A 13389-nucleotide genomic window follows, 5' to 3' on the forward strand; every position below is an offset into this window, starting at 1 on the left:
TTAATGAAGGTCAGATGTTGATTAAGACTGAAGGCATAGCCTTTGTACCTGCAAATAACAATTTATCAAATTGAACCCGTGTAAGAATTATACAGAACAAGTTGCCTATAATGGCCTGGATCTTGCTGTGAGCGCCAAAGGTACGGCTTTCGCCGTTCACCTCGGGTAGAGTGGCCCACAGACTTTTTTGCAGGCTTGTCAGTGGAGATTCCTAGTAATCCGGCATCTGTTTAAATTCAGATCCTCCAGCTGGCCTGGAGAAGGGCCTCTGTGGGCGGATAGTTCCGCTTTTTGGAGACCCTCCGCCCACAGAAAACCCTTACAATTCTTACGCCTGGTAAGGCCTGCTTTTACCAGGATAAGAGTTGAAAAAAGTTTTAAAAAAAATGTTTTTAACTGATTTATCATTTAAAAATACTTTTAAAAATGTAAGTTTATTTTTAGCCCCGTAAAAAACTTTAATTATTTTTTTCAAATACTTAATTTATTGTAATTTCAAGTCATTTTAAAAATGTGATTAAAAAAAAAATTATTTAAAGTTTTACTATGTTTTTTCATTGATCTCCATTCATATATTTGACAGGTCTTCCTGTCAAATGTATGAAGGGAGATTCCCTTCTGTGATTGGCTCCCCATGGCCCACGTGATCCCAGGGACTGTGAACTGCCTGCGCCTCTGGGATACGTGGGCCCTGCGCACTTGGAGTTTGGTGAGGCCCAGCAGCGGAAGCGTGTGCGTCCCAGGAGCCCTCAGGTAAGGGCGCAGATTTTTCCACATTGCTGCCCTCCGCCTGCGGGAGGCCTGCGATCGGAAAATACAGGCCAGTATAAATAGAAATTGTTGTTGGAGCTGGTTGTAAGTTGCCCGCTACATTTTTTTTTGCGTTTTTTTATGTCATCAAGGATACGTCAGAGGCTGTATTACAAAACAAGGCCACTTTATTTACAAAAGACTGACGACTCAGACGTTGCTCCCACAATGTTCTCACAATGATTAATGCAATATCATCTGAGAAACATAAGCAATTACTCAGCTTGTGCACCAGACGGTGCTGTGTCAGTGGCTACAACAATCAATCCATTTTGCTGCACTGCAGTCCATAACTGGCCCACAGGTAGGGTCGCCAACATTGTCCTGGAGTCTCTAGAAATTCAAGAATGATCATTGAGGCAATAAAGAAAGAGCGTTGTTTTTGCTTTTCATTTTCTTTGAACACCTTTGATTCTTAGTTACAAAATTATTGGAGATGGGGGGAAAAAGGTTGTTTGACAGGGCAGGCTGTTGGAGGTGAGAGGTCATACGATGACCCCTCCAGGAACACGTCCAACCAGAGTTTGTAAGCTTATCCACAGTGCATTAAGAATCGAGGAGGAAAAGTGGACAAGATGAGGTTTGTTCCTCCCAAAATACGTTCTGTGGATTTGCAGTTTGGCTCTTGCGGAAGCGATTACAAAGTGAAATCTGGTGAAGTGCAGCAGACACCTTGATAAGATATTCCTCGCCAGCTCTCATGTCACATATGCAGCACAGATGTTGTTGCTTACCTTGTATCATAAAAGATTAGTGACATTGGATCACTGTGTGCAGACTGTCAGGGAGAGCAAGTTATAACATTTAGATAAGACATTTGACTTCAAAGATATACATTTTGATGCCAAGTGCCTTCCTTTTTTGCACATAAAGTGAATGCATTAATGTGCACTGCCCATACCTGTTTGGGAATTACGAGCCTGTAACGCAATGTAATACAAAGATCTAATAGTTTATGATCATCATTGGACTTTTGCAAGTTATTAAGCCAATCCCAGTAATTACTGTTTTAGTGTTTCTTTACTATTATAATATAGGACGTACTTGATGCTTCCAATAAGAAGCTGAGGGGTTGGCAGTTTTACAAAGTACCAGCACATGAAACATTAACCTGTCTTTTCTCTCCACAGGTGCTGCCTGGCCTGCTGCGTATTTCCGGCAATTTTTGTTTTTATTTCTGGCCAGCATTGGTAATATAATTCACAGAAGGGTATTTCAGCTCCCTGTGCCAACATCATTGAAGGATTGAACTGCCATGTGACTCGCAGTAGGGTATATGCCAATAGAATGCAAGGTTAGCCACCGTGCGATGCATATTGACTCACTCCAGTCTGGTTCAGTACAGAGGCCGCAATGTAATTACACAGTTTAAAGGTTTGACAGCTGTTTTAGAACTAAATGCATCTTCAGCTTTCAAAATAACAGTGACCACTGACCATATAACATTTACATCAGGAATTCTCAATTAATTAGGACACTTAGAGGGGCACAAAGCAGATCCAAAACAGTGCTCTCCGAAGAAAAATACACATCACCACACTGCTGGACAAATACGACACACTTTAATGAATCTGCATGCTTCTTTGCTCGCGTGTTTCTGAAGAATTGATGAAAGTGCACTTTCAGTGGGTTCTCACACCTGAAAGTGCATCATTTTTCAACATGTGCAGCCAAAATGTGTGCAACTATATTTTTTATCCTCTGGGAGCATTTTCACTGAAACCTGGGGTGCCTCGGGCCAAAAGTAGGCTTTTTTCCTCAAGTAATATTTCTCCCCCGGAATTTCCATAGATGAAATTCAATCAATGGTGCCCTGACATTGACCGATGTGGAATGAGATGATGCAGCACTATTGCCTGCTCCTACCTATGTGTGCGAGTGTGGCCATTCCTTCCCCCACCCCGATGCGAGTGTCATAGAGTCATAACAGCACAGAAAGAGGCCATTCGGCCCATCGAGTGGTACTTGTGTGATGGCAGAGAGACTGAAAGTATGCAGTGCAGTAATTCCTGTCCCCACCGATGATCATATGGCGTGGGGAGTAGTATTACTAATATAGAACCATTTGAAGTGCTGTGGAATGATCTGACTACAGCAATAGAATTAAAACAAATAGATGCTGCCTCCTCATCAGACTCGTTCATTTTTGTTTGTGCCCAAAAGGCCAGGTGTATAAGTATTACACAGAAGTGATTACGGTCTAGCTGAATGGGGTTTATTAGAACACCTTTCAACAACAGCGACCGTCACTGTCCATTTACTGCCTTATTATCACACAGCTACTGACTCGACTTCTCATTGTTACCTACACACTGATAAACTCGGCAATTCTAGTTTGTGTTTCAGCCACCAGTATGCATGCATTTCTTTGAAGGCAGCCACTAGAATGTGTGGCTGCAAGTGCTGCTAGCACATATAGGCATCTCATATTGTCTTGTGGTGCTTTCCTGGTTGCTTCATGCATCGCCCTCAGATTCGTAGGATTTTTGCACGAAGTCCAAAAGTACCATGGAAGCTGAGCATCTCATCTCATTGTGGAAGAAGTTTCACAGAGGAGGATAAAAAATGTTACCTTGAAAATGTGGCCTTGCCTTATTCTGTTTTGTGCTCGGTGCACTTAACATATCTTTTGCTGTGCACATAACCTCAGCTAAGACCTGAATTTGATTCCGTCTAGCAAAAGCCCTGCAACCAAACTACTGTTAGAACCTAATGATATTAAGAAGTCATGTTTCAGAATCCAAGGTCCTGAAATGATGACTTGGGATACGACTGTATAAACGATCAATGGGTTATTGGAAGTTCCCCTCTCTGATATTTTATTGCAGGTGTTAATCCATTTTTAAAAATGGGTTACTGTCTCTACTAATGTAGTAGAGAGAGAACTGTCCAAAGAATGGGTAAAGCCTTCATACAATAATATCCTATAGTGCAATTTTAGGGCCCCAGTATTTGTCCTCATCTTAAATCTTATGTCTTACTCATATTTAGTTTGACTCATGCAGAAATGTGTTATGGAGAGTTAGATCACTTAAAGACATTTGGTACCTATAGAAATGATTAAATGCCACTTTGGTTGTAGGTTTCTATGATAATCCTATAGGATGGTATAGGTCAATTAAAATTGTTTCAGATTGGTGCTGTAATATTCTGCAAATTGTAATAGAACCCTAGAGAAACATTTAAAATGTATTTAAATTCCTAACTCTGACACACCATCATTTCCATTGCACATCAACACTCCCAGTCCATATAGCAAGTTATGTTATGAAATGTTTGCCATTTCTTACAAAGCAAGCCCTACAGTAAAACCTACCTTAATGATCACCAATACCATGTATATTCACATACACATACCTCATAGTGACCATTTTCCAACAGTTTTGACAATACATCAATAACTCTGGCCTGTAGCTGCATTTAGAAACCATCTATCTGTGAAGAGCAGCCATGTATTGTCCCAATGGTGGCCATTATAAGTAAATTTCACTGTTGATTTATTGTACTCCAGCAATAACCCTGCAAGGCTCTAAAGTGCAGAACCACCACCTTGAAGCTAAATTCCTTGACAGTTTGTATTGAATAATACCAACAATACTCATAAAATTGCAGTGCCCTTGGAAAAAAAATTATAATTCAAGCTTCAGGCACATTTATCACACTAACATAGCTATCTATGATACACAGTTGGGCTGAAAGGTCCATGATATATGTTGGGCTGCAAGGTAGTAATCAGTGATATACATTAGAGCTTTAAGGTTGGTGTCAATTATATACACTGAGGCCATCAGGTTGTAGTGAATGATATGCATTGAGGCTGGAAGGTAGCAGTCAATGCTATACATTAAGGCTATAAGGTAATCAATTATATACACTAGAGCTGGAAGGCCCATGTCAATGATATACATTGAGGCCACCAGGTTGCAGTGAATTATATATGTTGGAGCTGTAAGGTAGATGTTAATGTCGATGCACGATGATTGTATCACCAGGCTGCTGTGTTTGGGACGCAGGTGAACCATGTCACTGTAGTGACAGCATCTATCCTCTTTATACTGTAGTTTCCATGCTGAATTGCGTCAAATGGCAGAAAAATCATATTTTGAATCAAACAAATCCCACTGTAATACTGATACAACACTTTCACCAAGAGGCACCCAAGCACATAACTCAGTGGTGGAATACTGCAGCTGTAGAATCCAGTCTACCAACCCGAGCTGAGACAACATATCATAACATGCACTGAAACTGCCCGATATCTACCTACCAGTGTGAATCTGGTTCTGAAGTTAATAGATTTGCAGCAGTAAGTAGATTCAGCATCCGTGACCAGGTTACCCTAAACACATATATACCAGATGCACAGATTTCCCCACGAATCTCTCCATGGCTTCGCCCCTCTCCATCTATGTAACCTCCTCCAGCCCTACAACCAATGTTCCCATTTAGTTGTCTGAGGCTCTCGCGCAGGCCTCTTGCCGGTTTCTCAGTGGAAAAACCGTGCATGCGCGGAAGTTTGAATGGGCCTCACAGCCCCTTAAAGGGGCCACCCCCCCCCCCAAAAAAAAAATGAGAGGCAACATTGCTTACAACACTTTGAGATCTCTGCACTCCTCCAATTCTGGCTTCTCGTACATCCCTGATTTTCATCTCTCCACCATTGGAGGCCATGCTTCCAGCTGCCTAGACACCAAGCTCTGGAATGCCTTCCCTAAACCTCTCTCCTTTAAGGTGCTCCTTAAAATCTACCTCTTTGACCAAGCTTTTGCTCACCTGTCCTGATATCTCCTTAGTTGGCTCGCTGTCAAATTTTGTCTGTTAACGCTCTAGTGAAGTGCCTTGGAATGTTTTACTATATTAAAGCCACTATATCAATGCAAATCGTTGTTGTTGTCTGTACCTGCACATACACTGTGATAGTGCTTAGGGATTCGGAGGAATCCAGAGTGCCCATACGTTCAGCAACAGTAACTTGGCCAGTGTGAGTGAAGCAGCATTAAAAACAAAGGCCTAGAAATTCAGTCGCGCCACTTCTGGGGCGCTAAAGTCGGGCGGGCGCTAAAGTTAGCGCCCGCCGGAAAGTGTAGGCCATTTCGCCGAAATTCAGTAGATTTGGCCAAGGAGTTTGGGCGAGCGCTGAAACTGGCGTTGCACTCCTATCTTTAGGCGCTAAGCCGGCGGTGCGGACTGATAACGCCGAGGCCGGGCGCAGCGCAGGTGCGGTCATGTTTTGATTGACAGCAGACACCCTGACGCCGGCCAGCTCTTAAAGGGGGAAGGGTCGACTTTGTCTGCTGCCACGCCCTGGATAGTGGAGCCCTGCAGCTAGGCCTGAACACTGCTGGTGGACCCAAATAGCGCCTGAAGCCATGCAGAAGGCCCGTGAACGAGCGCAGCGCTTCTCAGAGCATGCTTTGAGTGTGCTGCTTAAGGCTTTTGAAAAGAGAAGAGAGATCTTGTGCCCGGACAGTGGCAAGAAGGCTCCCAGGAGTCAGTACAGGAGAGCCTGGAGGGAAATCGCCCACAGGGTGCCATCCACCAGCGATGTCCCCAGGAGTGCGGACCAATGCCGCAAGAAGTACAACGGCCTCACTCGGATGGTCAGGGTGAGTACCCTTTCCAGTGTCCTCCTCATCCTTGCATGTGCACCTCACATTATGGGCAAAGGGACCTCAAAGGCCTAATGGCCATCCCTCCTCCCGCAGCTATGGCACTGGCATGATCATCAATAGCACTTTCTGCACTTTACACACTGGCCAAGCTATTCGACCATGGGAGGCAGTGCACACAACAACAGGGCACCACACTGGCCATGCTATTCGACCATGGGAGGCAGTGCACACAACAACAGGGCACCACACTGGCCATGCTAATCGACCATGGGAGGCAGTGCAGACAACAACAGGGCAACACACTGTACTTAGAGGCCATCCTTTCTCTTGCAGGCCAAGCTGGCCAAGAATATGAAGAGCCGGAATGTCACCGGGGGAGGCCGTGGCCAGTTCCAGGAGCTCAGTGACCTGGAGGAGCGCGTGGCTCGACTCATGCGTGGCCGGGTGGTTGGCCCTGTTGCTATTGGAGATGCCGACCCTGTGCTGGGCCCCAATGGTAAGGACATGACCGTTTGGACCTCTCTCGTTCCCCTTGCGCTTCAGATCTACATCCTTTGCCACTGTCCGACCAATGCGCATAATGCCACCACTCATGCCTCCCTCGCTGACGCCCTGTCCTCACTCTAAAGCTACTCTTGTGCCTTCCTGCTTTCAGCTGGCGAGGAGGAGGTCCATGAAGCTGAGAGTGCCAGTCCCTCGGAAGAGGAGGACGATGAGGACCAAGAGGAAGGCGGCACATCGGGGGAACCCTCATCCGCGCCAGGGGATGGCAATGGAGGGGACACGTCTTGCCTGGAGGAGAGCCAGGGGTAAGTGTTGCAGGGGGGTGCAGCTCCTGGGCCCAGTGGCGTCCAGGCAGGTGGGAAGGGTCGGGCAGCACGGCTGCCTTCTCCCCAGAGGGGGGAAGTGTTGCAGGGAAGGGCAGTTGCTGGGCCCAGTGGCGTCCAGGCACGCGGGAAGGGTCGGGCAGCTCGGCGGCCTTCTCCCCAGATGGAGAGTCCGCCCTCCAGTCCGGAGACGGTCCTCGCCCAGGAGGTGCGCCTCCTTGATGAAATGTCCGCGGTCTCCGAGCGGCGCCACAACGAGTTCATGGGGGTTGTGGGACAGTTGCCTCAGGCCATTGAGTCCCTGGCTCATAGTGTGACCGCTTTCAGGGACTCACAGGCCAGGGGCGTCGAGCAACTCGCGGCAGCACAGGCCAGGGGTGTCGACCAACTTGCGGCAGCACAGGACGCGAGTCGCGAGTTCATGAGTGGTGCCGTGCAGACACTGGCTGATCTGATGCGGGCACAGAACAGGGCAGTTCGGGCACTCACTTCTGCCACACTCGCTGTGTCACGGAAGCATCGACAGGGCACCCGCCGCCCTGCTGCAGCACAGCGGTCTGGCCTCCACCAGATTGCTGCGCTTGCTGCAGTGCCAGCCCGGCTGAGTGCCAATGTCTCTGGTGACCAGCGAGCGCCTGGCATCAGCCAGCTTGCCCCCATTGCTGCAGCCGCCACTGCCACTCCCCCAGCCAAGGTGCGACGAGCTGCTGCAGAGACTGATGCTGCCCAGCCACAGCTGCAGCAGTCAGCAGCCGGACCCTCCAGGGCCGGACCTCGTCTAGGCTGACCCCCAAGGGCATCTGCCGTTACGCATTGCGGCCCTCAGGAGCCTTTCCCCAGCCTTCCAACACCCACAGGGCCCAGGTTGAGGCGGAGCAACAGGTCAGGCAGGGGCCGGAGAAGCCTGCACAAGGACTCGCCCTCTCGGCACACCAAGTAGAGGGTGTCGGCAACTGTTTTTTTTATATGGGGGTGTTTGTGTTCTGGAGGGGGGGGGCTTATTTTGGAAAGGCCGAAGATGAAGGCCAATTGGATTGACAAGTTTTGTTATTCCTCCCCAGGTTGTGGGAGTGAGATATGTTTTTCACTTTTTTGGGGGTCTTGTCTGTTTTTCTGTTTCATGTGGGAAGGGCCCTGAGTTTGTTAAAAAAAGCTTTTTATTTATTCAGCTTGTCCAGGTGTAATGTTTCTCGTGGTTGTTGCGTTAACCGGCTGAGGGCTTGCGGAGCGGCTGCATTCAGGTGCGTTCATTGCCACAAGCCATTCCCTGACAGGGGGCCTAGAAGTGTCGTTCAATAAGCCGCCGGCGGACGGCCCTTGGACCTTGTGGCTCCCTTCTGGGCTGGTACTCCTCCTCCTCCTCCTCCTCATGGTCCTCCTGCTCGTCCTCCTGAGGTGGTGGCCCAACGTGAGGTGGCAGTGCCTGAGTCCTGCGGATAGCCAGGTTGTGCAGCATGCAGCAAACGACGACGAACTGGGAGACTCTATCCGGCGAATACTGCAGAGATCCGCCGGATCGATCCAGGCAGCGGAACCGTTGCTTCAGGACGCCAATCGTTTGCTCTATGATGTTCCTTGTGGCTTGATGGCTTTCGTTGTATGCCTCCTCCGCAGGGGTCCTGGGCGCGCGGAGCGGGGTCATGAGCCATGTGCACAAAGGGTAGCCCTTGTCCCCGATAAGCCATCCCCTTGGTGGAGGCTGTGCCTCGAACATGTCAGCCACAGTAGTCTGGCGCAGGATAAATGCATCGTGGCTGCTTCCTGGAAAGCGGGCATTGACAGCTAGGATGCGCTGCCTGTTGTCACACACCAGCTGTACATTGAGGGAATGGTAGCCCTTCCGGTTGCGGTAATCCTCGGCATTGTCGATAGGTGCCCGCATAGCCACGTGCGTGCAGTCAATGGCGCCCTGCACCATGGGGAAGTCGGCGATCCTGGCAAATCCGACTGCACGCTGCTCCTGCCTCTCTAGGGTCATGGGGAAGGAGATGAATTGGTGTCTCCTTGCGAAAAGGGCATCGGTGACCTGCCGGATGCAGCGATGCACGGCGAACTGGGAGATGTTCACTATGTCCCCAGCAGCGGCTTGGAAGGAGCCGCTTGCATAAAAGTTCAGAGCCACCGTGACCTTCACTTCCACCGACAGAGACGTCCTGCACATCAGCTGTGGACGCAGATCTCTGTGAAGCAGCTGGCAGATCTCTGCAACCACCTCCCTTCTGAAGCGCAGCCTCTTAACACAATGCGCGGCAGTCATGGTGAGATAGGACACCTGCTGCCGGTATTCCCTGAGTGGGTAAGGCCTACGTTGCCGATGCCTGATGGCCCCTCTGCGTCTAGGCATGGCTGCCCCTCTCACACAGCGTCTGCGAGCCCTTCGCACATAATGCTGGAACTGAGGGTTGGAACCCCATGCAGCCCCCATAATAAACTTGCAAACAGTGAAATCACAAAGAGTCAAATTTCCAAGCTCTGGCCAGAAGCCAAAAATACCTCTCCTATGTTGTCCCAAATCAGTAAGGTCTGTTCCTTGGTCTCTGTCCAGAAATCCAAAGCACTAAAGTCATTGCAGCAAAATGGCTGGCCTTTATAGTTCAGTGTAAGTGACCTTTAATTAGCGCTCCCCGAGGCCCGCAGGGCCTCTGCTGCGTTCCACTTCACAGTTCTTAACAGCGCCACGCCCACATTGGGCGGGCGCCACTGAATTTCCGGTTTGGGGCGCACAAACAGCGTTGCACGACGAAATGACGTCATAAGCTGCGCGCGCAGCTGAGCGGGCGCAAACACTTTGCGCCGGCGCTAAATGTCAACTGAAGTTGGGCGTTGGCGCAGACCGGCCTGCGCCCGGGCGCAAAGTGCCTAGCGCTGGAAATCTACCCCTCTTATGGCGTTAACGGCTGGCGAACGCAACTGAATTTCTAGGCCAAACTGCCTTCCTCATGCAGCCAGGTACATACAACGGAAACATTCGTTTGGGAGCTAGCCTGAAAGGCACACTGTAAATAGATAGTTAGCATCTCTGTTCCCAAACATTTGAATAGATTTGGATCATTATTTCCTTCCAGCAGCCCATCACTTTGTGCATGGGTGGTACTGCACATTGGGGACTTGCAGGGCTATTGCCAGAGTACAATAAAACAAAAAAGACTCGGTGGATGCAAATTGAGTATTAAGAGAAAACTACAGGAATGTTCACACAGTGGATATGTTACTAGACTAGTAATCTAGAGGCCTGGACTAATGATCCGGAGACATGAGCTCAAATCCCACCACGGCAGCTGGGGAATTTAAATTCAGTTAATTAAATAAATCTGGAATAAAAAGCTAGTAATGGTAACCAAGAAACTATCGAATTGCCGTAAAAACCCATCTGGTTCACTAATGTCCTTTAGGGAAAAAATCTGCCATCCTTATCTGGTCTGGCCTATATGTGACTCCAGACCCACAGCAATGTGGTTGATTCTTAACTGTCCTCTGAAATGGCTTAACAAGCCACTCAGTTGTAAAAAACCGCTACGAAAAAAAATAATAAGAATAAAACTGGACGGACCACCCGGCTACGGACACGGCAACAGCACACCCAGCCCAGTCGATCCTGCAAAGTCCTCCTCACCAACATCTGGGGACTTGCGGCAAAATTGGGAGAGCTGCCCCACAGACTAGTCAAGCAACAGCCTGACAGAATCATACATTTCAGCCAATGTCCCAAACTCCTCCAACACCATCTCAGGGGTGGCGGCACAGTGGTATACAGTTGGGAAGGAGTGGCCCTGGGAGTCCTCAACATTGACTCCAGACCCCATGAAGTCTCATAGCTTCACGTCAAGTATGGACAAGGAAACCTCCTGCTGATTACCACCGACCACCCTCCATCAGCTGATGAAACTCCTCAATGTTGAACATGACTTGGAAGAAGCACTGAGAGTAGCAAGAGCACAGAATGTACTCTGGGTGGGGGACTTCAATGTCCATCACCAAGAGTGGCTCGGTAGCACCACTGCTGGCCGAGTCCTGAAGGACATAGCTGCCAGTCTGGGCCTGCGACAGGTGGTGAGAGAACCAACACGAGGGGAAAAACCTACTTGGCCTTGTCCTCACCATTCTACCTGTCGCAGATGCATCTGTCCATGACTGCAGTGACTACCGTACAGTCATTGTGGAGACGAAGTCCCGTCTTCACACTGAGGACACCCTCCATCATGTTGTGTGGCACTACCACTGTGCTAAATGGGATAGATTCAGAACAGATCTAGCAGCTCAAAACTGGGCATCCATGAGATGCTGTGGACCATCAACAGCAGCAGAATTGCATTCCACCACAAACTGTAACCTCAGGGCCCAGCATATCCCTCACTCTACCATTCCCATCGAGCCAGGGGACTAACCCTGGTTCAATAAGGAGTGTCGAGCAGCACCAGGCGTACCTAAAATGCGGTGCCAACCTGGGGAAGCTGCAGCATAGGACTACATGCATGCTAAACAGCAGGAAGCAGCATGCTATAGACAGAGCTAAGCGATCCCACAATCAACGGATCAGATCAAAGCTCTGCAGTCCTGCCACATTTAATGGTGGTGGACCATTAAACAACTAATGGGAGGAGGAGGCTCCATGAATATCCCCAACCTCAAAGATGGTGGCGCCCAGCACGTGAGTGCAAAAGACAAGGCTGAAGCGTTTGCAACCATCTTCAGCCAGAAGTGCCGAGTAGATGATCCATATCAGCCCCCTCTTGAGGTCCCCACCACAGAAGCTAGTCTTCAGCCAATTCGATTCACTCTACATGATATTAAGAAACGGCTGAGCACACTGGATACAGCAAAGGCTATGGGCCCCGACAACATCCTGGCTATCGTGCTGAAGACTTGTGCTCCAGAACTAGCTGCGCCTCTAGCCAAGCTGTTCCAGTACAGTTATAACACTGGCATCTATCCGACAATGTGGAAAACTGCCCAGGTATGTCCTATCCACAAAAAGCAGGACAAATCCAATCCGGCCAATTACCGCCTCATCAGTCTACTCTCAATCATCAGCAAAGAGATGAAAGGTGTTGTCGACAATGCTATCAAGCAGCACTTATTCACCAATAACCTGCTCACTGATGCCCAGTTTGGGTTCTGCCAAGACCACTCGGCTCCAGACCTCATTACAGTCTTGGTCCAAACATGGACAAAAGAGCTGAATTCCAGAGGTGAGGTTAGAGTGACTGCCATTGACACCAAGGCAGCATTTGACTGAGTGTGGCATTAAGGAGCCCTAGTAAAACTGAAGTCATTGGGAATCGGGGTGGGGGGGTAACTCTCTACTGGCTGGAGTCATAGATAGCACAAAGGAAGATGGTTGTGGTGGTTGGAGGTTAATCATTACAGCCCCAGGACATCGCTGCAGGAGTTCCTCAGGGCAGTGTCCTAGGCCCGACCATCTTCAGCTACTTCATCAATGACCTTCCCTGGATCATAAAGTCAGAAGTGTTCGCTGATGATTGCACAGTGTTCAGTGCCATTCACAACTCCTCAGATAATGAAGCAGTCCATGCCCGCAAGCAGCAAGACCTGGACGACATTCAGGCTTGGGCTGATAAGTGGCGGGTAACATTTGCGCCACACAAGTGCCAGGCAATGACTATCTCCAACAAGTGAGAGTCTAACCACCGCCCCTTGACATTCAACGGCATTGCCATCGCCGAATCCCCTGCCATCAATATCCCATTGACCAGAAACTTAACTGGACCAGCCACATAAATACTGTGGCAACAAGAGCAGGTCAGAGGCTGGGTATTCTGTGGCGAGTGTCTCATCTCCTGACTCCCCAAAGACTTTCCACCATCTACAAGGCACAAGTCAGGAGTGTGATGGAATATTCTCCACTTGCCTGGATGAATGCAGCTCCAACAACACTCAAGGAGCTCGACACCATCCAAGACAAAGCAGCCCGCTTGATTGGCATCCCATCCACCACCTTAAACATCCACTCCCTCTACCACCGGCGTACCGTGGCTGCAGTGTGTACCATCTACAAGATGCACTGCAGCAACTCGCCAAGGCTTCTTCGGCAGCACCTCCCAAACCCACGACCTCTACCACCTAGAAGGACAAGGGCTGTAGGTGCATGGGAACACCACAACCTCCAAGTTCCACTCCAA

At 49.0% G+C, this 13389-nt stretch overlaps 1 protein-coding gene across 2 annotated transcripts in view; it reads right to left on the reverse strand.

Moving 5' to 3' along the window:
• Positions 1-13389, reverse strand: part of mdga2a (MAM domain containing glycosylphosphatidylinositol anchor 2a) — a 1193698-nt gene that overhangs the window by 674053 nt on the left and 506256 nt on the right. The gene's annotated exons all lie outside the window — the stretch shown is intronic.

The sequence above is a fragment of the Somniosus microcephalus genome, chromosome 12 (genome assembly GCF_052327205.1).
Source record: "Somniosus microcephalus isolate GS21.2 chromosome 12, FLI_Smic_1.0, whole genome shotgun sequence".
NCBI classification, from domain to species: Eukaryota; Metazoa; Chordata; class Chondrichthyes; order Squaliformes; family Somniosidae; genus Somniosus; species Somniosus microcephalus.